A 10,155-nucleotide genomic window follows, 5' to 3' on the forward strand; every position below is an offset into this window, starting at 1 on the left:
CTTGTGGGTTGGCGGGGTGCCAGGGGCTGGCCCTGGGGTCATTGGGCATGGGGACACATTGCAGGAGGCAGGCTGGGAGCTGGGGACGATGGCAGAGGACGTCGAAGCACAGCGTTGCTTTTGGGCTGCAGAAATGCCTCTTCCTTGGGGAACAGTGAGATGCAGGTCAGCTCTCTCCCAGCAATGTGTGCAGTTCCCAGGAAGGCAATGGGGGGAAAGGACCCGGCTCATTCCACCCAGCCCCGGGAGCAGCAGCGTGGCGTGGCGTTTCCTCCATCCCCAGCCGCTGCATCGTCTCGGGGAGCTTTAAGCTCTGCACCAAACCCGTGGTCTTTCAGCCTGCTTTTCCCCGTATCAGCTCACCCTGGGGATGACGGGGAGATGTTAGAGAACCTGTGGTGGTTTTTAGATTTTCTAATTCAAAAGGGAGGTTTCAGCTCAGCTGAAAGCACAGCCCCTGCCTCCAGCTCAGACCTGCCCCACAACAGAGCTGCCTGTACCACTCCGCTCCCGCATGCCCAGGGCCCCTCGCAAAGCATTAGAAACGACTCGTTATTTATTTTTTTTTTCCCAAACAAGAAAACAAAATATCGTCATCTTTCCAATGCCACCTGACCGGGGAAGAGCAGCAAGTGTGGTATGCCCCAGGCCAACATCTCTGCCGCGATGGATGAAGCATGGTGAAGGCACTTCTCCAGGGGTTCCTGATGGAGAAAATTGAAAAATAACTGGAGTGGGGGGAAAGGACAAAACATGACTCTCCACTCCTCTGGGTTGACCCCGTGGGGACACCACCCCCCCCCCCCGGTTTTTTCTTTTTTTTTGCCCATTCCAGGTTTGTGCAGTCCCGGCTGTTCACTAGATGGTGCCCTCGGGCTGCTGGTGTCTGAGCTAATCCCCTCGCAGGCTGGGGATGGGACAGGGCCCCGCTCTGCTCGGGGTTCCCAGGGTGTGTTTTGGTCAGGTCACAAGCACAAAAGGAGTGTGAAAGCCACTTGCATCGCGCAATTAAATCTCTGCGCGTTTTGGGAGCTTTGAGGTCTGGGTCTGGGGACACACTGCAAGCACTGGCCTCTCTCCCATATCCTGGGTCTATCCGAGTCCCTCAGGATTTTATATTTCTGCCACTGTGAAGGTGGTTTACATCCCCAAAACAGGGAGAGAAGATGGGGTGGGCAAAGAGGCAATTCCATGGTGAATGCACCTGAGTAAAATAGCTACAGCTAACAGTCCACAGCCGTCACCAAAAAACCGTGTACAGCCGCAGTTCTGCAGGTCTGGTGCAGGAGGGAACGAGGAAGACAAGCTAAGGCACATTAGTGTTACTAGGAGGATATTTATTCATTTAGAAATGTAAATCAATGGGCATAAAGCAGCATTAGCTGTCTCCGTTAGGGAGGAGCTCTGCCACGGAGCAGGACGATGCGATGGGACAGGGATGCAGGGCGTCCTTGGGGCCGTCCATGGATGCAGGGCAGGAATAACTGGGGCGGCTGCAGGTCAGCGCCAGGGTCTGTTTGCCACCCCTTTATTGAAACCATTCCTGCCTTTATAAAATGGGGATCCCAGCCGTGAGTGGCAACTTCCAGGGGCCAAGTCACACAAGGCCACTCTGTGGTGGCACTGTAGGACGTGCCAGCATCCCCCTTAATCTGCTGGTCTCTTAAAATAGCAGAATGATGGAAAAGATCAAAGCCAGAGCTACACAGAGCAGCATTTGTTGTCATTTTAAGATGGCATTAGTATGCAGTTCTGGGTGAAAAAGTTGCTCCAAAAACGGTTTCTTGTTGCTGTTCGTCTCTGCCCTGCCCCAGGCAAACCCCGAGTCCTGCCTGTGTGCAGGACACGCTGCTCTGGGTCCTGCAGAGCCGTCCAGACATTGGGGTCTGAGCCACAAAGGCCGGGGGCTGCTCCTAATTTTTATTATTATTTTTACATTTTAATTTTTTAAAATTTTTATTTTCATTTTTTTGGATGCTGGGCAGATCAAGCTGGAAATAATGTGGGAGAAATTATGTTTGCCTTCAGCATCAGCAGCCCAAATGTCCCGGAGGGAGACACCTTGCCGATGAGCCTTGAGGAGCTACGTCAGCAGGAGGCAGGAATGGGCTTCGGCCTCTGGCATCATTGCCTCCAATAAAAAGATGTAAAAGAGGGCAAAACAGCACTCAGAGGCCTCCCCAGTGTCTCTTATTTTGGGGACGAATGTGAAGAATGAGCACATGAACACAACAACGGCCCACAGAACCTGCTTTTGATCTTCCAGTTCTCTCTTGTTGGAGGAAAGCTTGGCCAAGCCAACCCATTAAATTGGGAATTCAATCCCTGGAACCTCTGCGGGGGATGCTCTTCAACCATCGAACGATGCGCCTGCCTTGGACAGACACAGGTTCATCCCACCTCTAGGAATGGCACCTTCCTCCCCGTTGACTCCCACCCTCAGAAACCTTCACCTCTGAGCAGAAAGCAGACCTGCCTCTTTGCGCTCGGAGACCTGACAATCCGCTGCCTTCACCCTGACAAATAAAACCCCATGTTTAGCACCTAAGTCCAGTGTTAGGAGGAACATTGCAGTAAAGATACACACCCTTGTTAGCTCTATAATTTACCTTTGTGTAAAATACATCCCCTTGTGAAGGAGTCGTTTTTGTAGCCCGTGCTACATTGAACATGAATGCATTTTCCATGTTTACTTGCAGCTCAGGAGAGAAAACTTGCGGCAGGGAACCAAGTGTCTACCTGCCTGCTCAAACAGGTGAATTTTTCATTAAGAGACCACAAAAATTGTTAAATGTGTCCGGTTTTGACCCATTTCAGCAGGTTTCCCAAGTACACAAAGGATTTAACAGAGAATAAATCCATTAATTCGTACTCTGATGAAGGAATATGTGCACAAAGATAAGAGGGGAGCATCCAGAAAGTTGTCTCCTCCTCCATCCCCCAGTTTCCCCTGCTTCAGGCTGTCCTGCACGGATGCTAGCCAGGATGAAGTGGGCTAAACCTGAGCCCCGGTTTGCATCCCTGGGGCATGGTCCCTTCTGCGGCTCTCCTAGCTGTGCTGCAGCACCGATGCCCTCACCGAGAGGCTGGCCGGCGACCGCAGCCTGGTCCAGCCGGGGCTGACCACCGCCGCATGTCCCGGGCGGTGGGAAATGCTCAGCACAGGTGGGCTCTGCCTCCTCCCAAAGCTCCTCTGTTGGCACCAGGCAAGCTCTGAGCCCCCCCGGGAGGGGACGGGGGCGGCAGGGAGAGAGAAAGATGAAGCAGCTGAAGGGGATCGGGTTTAAAGGGAGGGAGTTTTCCCTTGGACTTGCCTCTAAATGCGTCCACCATCTCAGGCCACCGCTGCCTCCCCCAGGGGACCCGTTTCACCTCCCGACAGCTCCGTGCATGGGAATTGCTGCAGCGGCAACCCCCAGGGCTTTGCCAGGCTCCACCAAGGGGTTCTGGGCACACGTTCACCCCCTCGCCAGGAGCGCCACCAGTTATGAAGGCAGGGGCACAGACGGCCAGCCCCCAGCCCCTCGACAGCCTTCACAGGCAGGATCAGGATCAATCCTGGCTGCCTGCATCCCCCGAGGGGGGAAAATGCCCGTGCCAGGGCTGAGACACTATGCGTGTGTGCACCTATTTGGCCTCTCTCTCCATCCCCGGGAGCGGGGCTGACCCGCTCGGCAGATCCCGATAACGGGCCATTTTGAGCAAGAGCCTTATGAAACCGCCTTTCACGGGCAGCACAGAGGACGGTTGTTCCCGGGGCCAAACCTCCCTCTCCCCTGCTCCTGCCGCAGGATGCTCGACTGCTCAAAACCCGTGGAGCCCGTGGCGAAGGAGGAGACGTGGGAAGGGGGATTTACAGCTTGCTGCGAGGCAAGCTGGGCGGCGGGAGGAGCCGTGCCGAGGCAGGGGTTTGGGGGAGAGGGCGGCATCAAGGCAGGGCTGTAGCCGGCTGACGCCAGCCCCGCTCTGCGGCCTGAGACCCTTCCAAGGCGCCGGCCGAAGTACAGATGTTCCCATTGTGCATCTTGGGAGCCTTCTCGGAAAACTCCAGCAGCTTCATTCCTCAAGCTGCCTTTTTAGCTCCAGCTTTTGGGTTGTTTTTTTTTTTAATCATATATATAAGTTTGGAAGAGAGCCTTCTCGCTGCTGCATTTCTTTGCCTCATGCCAACCCCCACAGCGTTTTAAGAGCTCCCTCCCCACTTCGTGTCGTCCATTCCCCCCCCCCCCCCCCACGCACCTTACCCCCCCAGGGGGGGGGCTGCCAACCCCAGCCTGTTTTGTATGGCAGGGGCTGGTTAGCGGGGTAAAGCGGATGGGGTGGAAAGGAGGCCGTGCACCGGGGATCCTGCAAACCAGTTCTGCTCCAGTGCTGCCAGGCATTTGATGCTAGAATTGCACATGACCCCACCGCTGCTCTCTGACTCAATTTTCCCACCACCAGAACAAGCAGCATCACAGTGGGGAGAAAAGAAATCTGCAAACCACTTTGACATCCTCAGTTACAGGGGTTTTATTTCCCCCCCTGCTTCCTATGGGCAAAAGCAGCTAAGCAGAGACAACAAGTGAGACGTGCGAGAGGGATGTTAGATCAGCCCTCAGACACAGCAGGAGAGGAGCTTTGAAAAACCAAGCTGAGAATGGAGCTAAAAAAAAAATGATTGAGGAGTTTTGGGAAGAATCAGCCTCTTAGAGCAGGATCAGGGCCAGGAACCAGAGCTGCAAGGTGCCTGCCCCTGCCTCTAGCTCCATCGTTGGCCAACTTCATGGTGTGCTTCATCCCTGCAGGGAGAGGCACTGACTGACCAAAGCCTTGGGTTGAACCTAGGTATGAGCAGAGAGGATGATAGAACCCTGTTTCGGGACCTGCTCTGCTCCTGCATCTCACCTTGCCCTTGCTTAGAAATCATTTCGGCTGAGCCACAGAGCACTGCGGGTTCCCCATGGCTGAGGTTCCCAATTAGGCTCCAGGTCTAAATGCAACGGGAAGGCAAGGAGAAAGCCCTGCATCGCTCACAGACCCTCATGCTGGCCTGAATCCTCTCGAGTACAGCATCTTTAAGGTTAGCAGTAGATCCAGGTGTAATTTAGTTAGGAAGGATAGCTTAGGAGAAGGGAAATTATCCCATGTCTCCTGGCCAGCACTAGCAGTTTATGGAGGAGAGGGTGATAAATGAGAATCAGCTTCCAAAGAGAAACAAAAAAGCAATACCGCTTAGAGACAGAAAGCAACTGAAACGGCACATTTGTTACAGGAAAGATGTTTACAGCCCACTAGCAGCAAGAAAAGCCATGGCTTTTAAAGGGAGCCGGGGCAGAGGACATCTGTCTTTCAAAACAATCAGGGAAGGGAATCTGAAAAGCAAACACAGCTCCCTGAGACATTAAAGAAAAGGCAGCAGCCGGTGGAAGTCACCCTCAGATCACTGGGGCATCCAGATCTGGATCAGGAGGCACGCCAGCAGCAGGGTGACAGGCAGGGCTAGCAGCAGGAGGGAAGACAGGGCTCCCGCAAGCCCTTTGCTGGCGACAGACTGCCTTGGGAGACTCCAGGCCAGGCGGTTTTAATCTGTTCCTGTAGAAAGGCTCTTCCTCATCAGCTTTCTCCTCCAGGCACAAGGCCCTCAGGGCTGGTGAGCCAGCACATCCCCCTGCTCTGTTGGTGGCAAGAGGAAGAGGGCAGCTCGGGGCTGGCATCAACGTGGTGCTGATTTCACACTGCTTTGCTTCCTACATTCCCTAAAAAGCATGGAGCAAAACTGTGGGTAGCTCCCAGCCAGCCCCATGCACCCAAGCCCCCCATCCCCAAGCCTACTGGGGCACCAAGCTGTAAGTGCAACCCAGACCAGCGTCCGCTGCTCTGCGATGTAGGAACTTGGGTCTTACAGAGGCTCTTTCATAGCCTGAAAGTGGCATTCAAATTACCAAAAGCATAACCTCCGCCCTACCACATCCACCTGCGAGGTCTCTGTGCCCACCAGGAGCTGTGGCCCATCCACCTTCCCCTTCTGATGTGCACCCCAGAGACAGAGCATGGGCACGGCGAGGTGCTGAGGAAAGGGGTTTCAAAGGCTGCCTCGCTAAATAGGGAGTCACTTAAGCAAGACGGGAAGGCAGGGAGAGCCCCACGCGACAGCTTTGAGATGTCAGATCTGAGAAACTGAGAAGCACCTGTAGGATTAAGGAGCCAAGCAGAAGCTTTGAGAGCACCCTCAGCCTCTAAATGATGAATAGGAGCCATCTCCCATCCTCTGACACCTACAGCCCTTTTGAAGTCTTGGCTCGTATCCTAAAAAGCTAACAGTTCTAAAGAGAAACAGAGAGAGAAAGAAGCATCTGCCAGCAAAGTGTAGGTGATCATGCACATCCTATTGCTGTTCATTAAAAGTAGCTAATAATCTCATTTTTTTTCCAGCTCAGATAAAGCACTGTGTATAAGTAGATAAGAGGCTTACATACCCAGGAGGCTCAATTAATGTTCTTAGTTCACACAGCCTCAGGTAGAAGGCATTGCTGACCCTAGGCTGCAGTTACCAACTGTTTAAGGAATAGCTTTCTTTTAAGTCCTTATAATCCAAAGACTTTTATTTTTAGGTATTCCTAGTACTCCTCATCTCCGCACCACTTCAGCGCAATTTTCCCTGACTCTCCAGGTACTGCTAGCTGTACACCAACAGCCTAACAAATATTATTTCGCCTCCCTCCCCCACCACCTAAATCCTTACACAAAAGGAAGATACCCCCTCATGAACCCAGACTTATATAGCCTTGCTGCTGAGCTGGGCAGGCTCAGCTGTGCTGGCGTGGAGGGCTGTGCTGGCCCACCTGTAGCCTCCGTCCTATATAAAGCAGGAGCTGCCTCTGGTGCTGTTTTAAGTGAGCATGTGGGAGCTCGGGGTGCCTGGAGGAGGGATGGGTTGTTTTTCCTTGTCTGAGCTTGCTAGGCAGGCTTGCTCACTCTGAGTGAGTTTTAGCTATTTACTTTTCTGTAGTCTTATCAGAGAAGGAGCACTTGGGGATCTATTTTTCTTCTGGAAAAGTGGCAAGTATTTGAGCTGGAAATGTGTTTTCTAAGGGATGTGCTGGGGTGTAACTCTCAAGGAGTTTCTCTGTCTTTCAGATGTGGCTCTTAGGCTGTGTCCTGTGCAAACACCCTGTGCTGGGGTGTCAGTAGGTCCTGCAGCTGCTTACTGCTTTTTTTCATCACTTAATAACTGCAGCAGCAGGCTTTAGGCCTGTCTCTTTTCCAGGGCTGATCAAAGGAGCAAGGTGTCCTTCACTGCTGAAGCCAGAAGGACAGCTGTAGCAAAAAAACCTCCAGAGATGCTCTTGAGCTGCTGGGGTATGGTCATGGGGGAGAGCTGTGCTACAGAAGCACTGGTGATGATATGGGTACAACACTAGCACTGAGAGCTATAGATGCTCAGAGCCACATCTGTGGCACAGCTGCTACAAGCAGGATAACCATGGATCAAGGGAACAGTGAGGCTCAGCAGAGCTAGGCAGGGCTGTGGTCGTGGCTGAGGCTCGCAGTGTGCCAGGCTGGGCCCCTGGGGTCTTCCTCCTGCTCTTATGTCTCTGCATCAATGGGTGCTAGGGCATCCTAAATATTTACAGGGTGAGGCAAGCGGGCTAAGTGGAGGATGCTGTGCAGACGTGGTCAGGAAGCACAGCAGCGGTGAGCGGGGGGTTCTGCTGCCTCTGTGGGATAGGGGCACAGCTGAAGATCTGTCAGCAGCTGTAGCCCACCCTTCATCCCTACTGGCATTGCCCAGAGCACTGCCTGTGCCCTGGCTGTGTAACACAAGTGTCTGCCTGTTTCTTCCCTCTGCTCGGGTTGGGGCTATACCCTGACCCAGCCTTCCAGGCTTTAGTCCCTTCTGGCATCATTGGTGACCACATGTGAAGGTGACTTTCAGATACAAATACTTTCAATTCCCAGCCTTATGCTGCCCCGCTAACCCACCCCACCTTGTAGCTGATCTTACTCATAGGTGGGTGAAGCTGGTACAGAAGCAAGTGCTGAGAGAAACCTCTGTGTTCCATCCCAAGGTGAGGTGCGCACTGTCCCTATGCTCCTGGACACACCGTGCTCCCAGATTCATCTCGTGTGTCTAAGCTGATCGCTATTTCTCAAGCCACCACATACTCTTCCCCTCCTGCCCTGCTCCTCTCTGCCAGCTCAGCCCTCCTCTGGCACTGCACGGTGTCTGCAAAAGACAATGTGGGCCAAGCTCTGCTGGCCATCATGGCAGGAAGGTTTCAACAGCATCTGCACTAAATGGGCTAGAGAAGATTAAGTGCTCTCTCTGCTCCTGAAAGGCCCATTTAATTCACTTTCACCCCCTCTTCCCCCTCCCCCAGGCCTCCCTGGCATCCAGGACACAGGGACTTTTATTACAGCACTGAATACCTTGAAGGGGACTGATTTTCTTCTTTTTTTTTTTTTTTGCCTGTTCCACCCTTAGAGAAATGTCTCCTCTGACAGGCCACCAAGCTTACGTGCCTGCTGTCATGCACAGGCAGCTCCGGCCCCAGGACAGCCTGCCAGTGGTTTTGCTTGGCCAGCATCTGCTTTGGGCTCAGATGTCCCCGAGAGCAAGATTTAAAGCTTGGCAGAGGGGAGGGCTCTGAGGAAGGATGTGTTATCAGCCAGGGACAAAGATTGTCTTTTGCTCCTTGGTCTCCTTCGGTGTTTTGGAGGGACCTGGCAGAAGCCCTGGCAGGGTGGCAATAAGATGGGCAGAAGGCTGCAGCTGGCACTGGGACGGGGCCAGCCTGGCCTTGGCCTTTCCTCCTCTGTTTCTTTCTGTGCTGGGCTATCAGCTCGCTTCTCGCCAGCCCTTGGCACCCAGCGCCTGTGGCAGGGCACAGCTGCTTGACAAAATAGTTGAAATTCCAGAAATGTCTGAAATCAATTCAGCTTCCTCCGTTTGTGCTGGGGGTGCTGAAACCCACTTCACTCTGGGCTTGTCCTACCAGAAATGAGTTTTCCTCCGCATCGCACAGGGGCCGGCCATGCAGCTGGGCTGGCTTTTTTTCTTAAGGGGAGAGAAAAGCAGGCTGTGGAGAACGCGAGGTATCATGGGCTGTGCATGCATGTGCCTTCCTCTGGCCCGGCTCGGCAGCAAGTTTGCTGTCTACATGGGGCCAAGCTTTCCCTGGTGTAAGAGCCCTAGAGGCAGCAGGAACACAGGTAGGACTACTTTGGCCTGCAAAGCAGCAGTCACAGCTCAGCACCAGGTGACTTGCCGGCTGCAGGTGCCTGAGTTTAACTGGCAAGGGGCTAGATTCCCCACTGGAGCAGACAGCTGCAAAATTTACTGGCTGTTAGATACTTAATTGAAACCTCTCTGTACCTGTCTCATTAAAACAAACTGGGAATCAAAAGCTTTCTCTTAAGAGATGCACAAGCAGGGAAAGGTGTATCTGCCTGTTTGCTGAGCTCCTCATCCCAGAAAGGCTTCCCTCTGTTTGCTGCCCTTTACCAGGAGGGTTTTGGATTAATCCTGCACCCTGTGCCTGACTTTTAGATATTGCTTTGCATCCAGTACCCCTCCAGCCCTCGCGTGAGAGATACAAATGCACAGATATAACTGTGGCAGCAGCTCTGCACTGCTAGAATTGCAGCTTCTGCAGCGTAGGAGGGCATCTGTAGATACATGCTGCTGCCACTGCCTTCCAGCCCTGTTCTCAGCCCTTTGGGTTAAGCAAAGATTGTGTCCTTGCAGAAGTCCACGGCAAAATTCCAGCTGAGCTGAAAGGTCTCAAGTTTCTTATTAGGAAATCTTGCTGAAAGTACAGCAATAAAAAACAGTATTTCTGAAAGAAAATCAAATGCCAAGCAAGAACAGTATTTTCTCCTAAAGATGTGCTGATAATGAGAAAATCCTCAGTCAAAAAAACAGCAAGAGAAATGCTAAGCTGCTAGAAATCAGGTGGGGCTGTCTCCAATTAGCCTGTTACCATGTGAATGCAGCACATCTGGATTTTCTTTTGTTGCTCTGACATGTCTTTTCCAACAGACATAGATGTCCAACATGTCTTTTCTCCGAGACAGTCCCGCCTTTCCCAGCACTCAGTCCTCTGGCAGTTGTGCTTCCTTACTGCAAGTGGGAGAGGTGCCAGCCTGTGCCGCCAGACTCTGGAGAGACAG

The sequence above is a fragment of the Pygoscelis adeliae genome, unplaced genomic scaffold, assembly GCF_000699105.1.
Source record: "Pygoscelis adeliae isolate BGI_AS28 unplaced genomic scaffold, ASM69910v1 Scaffold21, whole genome shotgun sequence".
Taxonomy (NCBI): domain Eukaryota; kingdom Metazoa; phylum Chordata; class Aves; order Sphenisciformes; family Spheniscidae; genus Pygoscelis; species Pygoscelis adeliae.